At 36.6% G+C, this 4,631-nt stretch overlaps 1 pseudogene; it reads left to right on the plus strand.

Annotated features, from left to right (window-relative positions):
- The first annotated feature begins 204 nt into the window (after window positions 1-204).
- LOC101834149 lies at window positions 205-3,995 on the plus strand (annotated as a pseudogene).
- Window positions 3,996-4,631: the final 636 nt, after the last annotated feature.

Raw genomic sequence — 4,631 nt, forward strand, 5'->3', positions numbered from 1 at the left:
GTGTGGGGAGAGCCATGGGTCAGGTCTGGGAGGGTTTACATCTTTCCTGTGTGGGCCTGTCCTCTCAATGCCAGTAGTGGCCCCTGGAAGACCGAGGGCGTGGATGACGGGCATGGAAGAGTTCCTCAGAAGGACCCAAGCTCACCTGAAGTTGGGCGTGCAGGGAGTCGGGGGTGGTGGTCTGGAAGGACTCACGTCCTAATTATGTGGGTGGGACCTCTTGATGCCAGGATTGCCCCCGAAAGATTGAGGGAGCAGGTGATGGGCAGGGAAGGGGTCCCCAGGAGGACTCGAGGTCACCTGGAGCTGGGCGTGCAGGTGTGGGGAGAGCCCAAAATTATTTTCAAAAGACACCAATAAATAAGCTTCTTCAAGGACTCCTTTTTTAATTTTAGAAATGTATTATGAACATTGTTGTTATGCTATTGAGAAAGCCTATGATTTTACACTGCTTAAAACTGACAAAGTTGAGCTAAACAGATGGCTCAGTGGCTATGACTACTTGCTACTTGTGCAAAGAACTTGTGTTTGAGATCCAGCATACATATTGGGAGACTCAAAGCTGCTTGTTCCAAGGGAATCCAATGTTCTCCTTTGGTTTCTGCAGGCACTAGGCATACATATGGTGTACATGCATAGATGGAGGCACTCATACACACACACATACACACTATATATATACATATATATATATATATACATTTTTAAACAAGAACAAAATAGGCAAACCCAAATGTTATAAATATAATTGATCGATCCTCTGAGTTCCAGTATAAACGTCCAGAGAATAGATGAATCAGTGATTATCTACCTGGTTACTTAGGCTAACTCTAGATGCTATTGTGTAGCCAAATGGAAGTTCTGAGAGAGTTGTGGCTACCAGACTAGGAGTCCTAAATAAGTCACACTTCTATGTCTACTGAACTGTCAAATATGGTACTAGTCAAGAAGTAAAAGTTGTCTGGGACTAATAGTAAGACTTTGAACATTCTTGTTCAACTATTTACTATTAAATTTTTTAACATTAAGACAATTACAAAATGATAAAATGATAAATCTGTTTATTGAACTGCTAAATTAATTTTCAGTATTTTGTTTTACCTGTTTCGTCTTTGTGAGATTTTACATTGTTTTATAAACATAAAAAGAGACTTACAGGCATCATGACACTTTCTACCAAAATACTTCCACATGTACATCCTAAGTATAAAATTATTTTCCTTATAACTCTATAATACAAATATCATATGTAAAATCATTTACAGGTGAAGTTTCTAGATTGATTAATGAGAGGCTGAGGAACAATGAGTTACTGTCAGACCATACAATGCTATGCTTCTCTTTCTACTTTCCTCTGGTAACAGCCTAATTTCTGGCCATAAAAATAGTGCAAAAAATCTACTTACTATAATGTATTGGGGGTCAAACACAATGTCACCCTGGAAGACTTGAAAAGGGCTTATAAGAAGCTGGTGTTGAAGTACTATCCCGACAAGAAATCTAACGAGAGAATAAAGTCTAAACAGATTTCTTAAACTGATGAATTCCTATCTGATTCTAAAGCAAAGGGATGGTGAGATTATTTGACACGGTAGAGGAATAGGAACTTCAAGTGGGTAGAGCAGGTAGTATTCTTGGCTTCCTAATAGACATCTTTGATATGTTCTTTGGAGGAGAAGGAAAGGTTCTGAGGGAAAAGTGGGATAAAGGGTGAAAATGGTGTGTGTAGACTCTCAGCAACCATAGATGACTTATATAATAGTGCAAAAAAGAAACTGTCTCAGCAAAAGAATGTCACTTGAAGCAAATGTGAAGGTGGAAGTGGTAAGAAAGAAGCAATAGAATGTTGTCACAAATACAGAGACACCAACATGTAAATAAACACTTGTCAAATAGGATCAGAAATGGTTCAGTAAATTTGGCATATGTGCAAAGAGTGGTAGGATCATGGAGAACAAATCAGTCCTAAAGACAGATCTAGAAATTGCAATTTAAGAAAGTTAGTCTAGGAAAAGAAGATTTTAGAAGTTCACACTGACAAAGGCATGAAAGATGTCCAGAAGATAACATTCTATGGTGATGGAGACCAAGAACCAAGACTGAAACTAGGAGATATTATCATTGTGTTAGATCAGAAAAACCATGCTGTTTTTATTTGAAGATGACAAAACCTTTTCACATATAGGGACATACAGTTGGTTGAAGCTATGGCTCCTGTGATTCCCAGAAGCCAGTATCTATTATTGAGAAGGAAACAAAAAGCCTCACTTCTAATCCAGTTCAGAATGCAAAGCACAGAGACACGAAATGTGTGTTTAATGAAAGTTTGCCAATCTATTGTCAACCATATGAAAAAGATGCCTAATCATTGACTCTAAGTTAAGCTTTCCTGAAAATGACTTTATGTCTGCTAGAAAAAAAATTCTTTCCATAGAAGAATGGAAATAGAATAAAAGAAAGAAAGAAATGGAGCTCCAAATCAGGAATAATGGTGCCATTATAAAAGAGAAACATATAAAGATGATGACCATCACCCCCAGAGGTGTGCTCAATGTTACACCTCTTAATAGGGCAGTGAAGGGATCTTTTGATGAAATAGTAAATGTTGAAGAACTAAAAAAATAATAGTATGCTCACTACTTGGCTATTATTTCTATTTTAACACTCAATGGCAGTATTTCAAAAGTTAGATGAAGAATAGACACAAACGTAAAAGTTCAAAACAATTTATAATACTCTTTGGATAGCATATTTAGTACACATTCAATTTCATCTAATAATGTACTTTATAACTGTGTTTTAAACAAAGATGCAATGAAATATGAGTTCATTTTTAGATATAGATTTCAAAATAACTTCAGTTTGTATGTTCAGGAGACAGATAAAAATGCAAGCCTGTAGCTGAAAAGTCAGTGTGTATTTAGAAAACATTGGTATTAGAGGGTAAGTTTTCATAAGAGCGTCAAAAATGGGAAGCTATTTAATGGAATGTCAGTGAAGCTAATATGAGAGATACACTGAAGATTGAGAGAAGAGAGTGTATCATTTTTAACAAGTCAAATCCTTTGCAGATCAATTTTGTTAACATACATGCAAACATAAGGGGTTTAGCACAAGTGAGATGTGGTGGTTAATCTTTCCATAAGGTTCTCTTTGAAATGAAGTAAACAGGTGAAATGGACCAAATGTTCTCAACGTTTTATCATCAGAAGCCAGTTGAATTTCCTCCTCTACTCACTAGCACCACTCCCCAGACAATGTTTTAACTGATTTTTAAGAATAACAGGACTCAGCATTTTCTGAATCAAGGTTAGCTGTTCATTAGAACATCTTGAAATCACAAACAAGGGCTCTCTAAAAAAGAACAGGTGGCAGACATTTAAGTAAACCTTGGCAAAAGAGAGAAGACATCTGTTTAAGGCACAGTGGGATAAAGAGAAAGACAAAATCGACACAGAAACAAATACAGGTTTCCATAGGTGAGAGAAAGGAAGATGACAGAACACTTTTTAGGGAAGCTTGAGCAAGTAATGGAATAAGAGCTAGGAAGGCAGATAAATTTTGGAAGTCTGAAACACAGTAAGAATAACTGTTATGTGAACTCAGAAGAGCCAGGTTGCCTGATTCAATCTGACCTCTCTTTATTAGCACTTAATAAACTCAAGAACTCTACCAGACACTCAGTTACAAACACATACATTCCAGGCTATATGTAATAAAAAATGGAATCTTCCTTCCATAACAATATATTACTCTACATTTCCTCCTCATTTTCTGTTTCCTCCCCTTTATACTATAAACTAAATACTAATGTGCATCAGGTTCTATCATAGACCATCTTCTCTTCTTTCTGTGTAATCATGTCCTCATACCACATTTAACAAAAGCTTTGTTAGTGGGATACACACATGTGTAATTAAGGGAACCCAATGCGTATTTAAAATCAGAACTGTTCCCATTTGTTTCCTAGGTTGTACCACTCATATCATCAGTGAAATTGTTGTCTAAAATTCTCCCAGAACATATATCTGCATGCCAAGAAGATACATAACATTGGGAGAAGAGCACATCATCAAATCTGGATATGTGAACATGTCTTGAAGACAAGAATTATAATAAAATTAAAAGCATAACCCTGTAGGAGGCTTGGTTTTATTTTTTATCATTGGCTTTTGTTTGTCTCTTGGTGTTGCTAGGAGGCACTCTGAAAGGGCAAATTGAGAGGGTAAAGTCATTCAAAAAGATGCTGGAACTCAGGTTGGCAGAAACTGCTAAGGGCTTAGGAACAAGGATACTGGCTATTGTTTTATAAATTATAGTGCATTGCTGCTGCTAAGTCCTTTACATCTCCACAAAATCATGAGTCAAGCATGCTACCTACAAAATGGCCTAGTTTTATTGGGTTTGGAGTTGAGATTTTTATGAAAATTAAAGAAGGGGGGCTTAGTTCAACAGCTGGAATAATGCAGCATGAAATCGAAACAGGAAGATGATCCATCAGAAAAATTAATTCTTCAAGGACAGAATTGGGGTCTAAAGTCATGAGAGAAAACATTAATAATCCCTCAAGAATCCATAGAGACATGTGAAAGACTCTCACTGAATATAGGACATAATATGAAACTTTCCAT

Source organism: Mesocricetus auratus, unplaced genomic scaffold (assembly GCF_017639785.1).
Source record: "Mesocricetus auratus isolate SY011 unplaced genomic scaffold, BCM_Maur_2.0 Super-Scaffold_100003, whole genome shotgun sequence".
Lineage (NCBI taxonomy): Eukaryota > Metazoa > Chordata > Mammalia > Rodentia > Cricetidae > Mesocricetus > Mesocricetus auratus.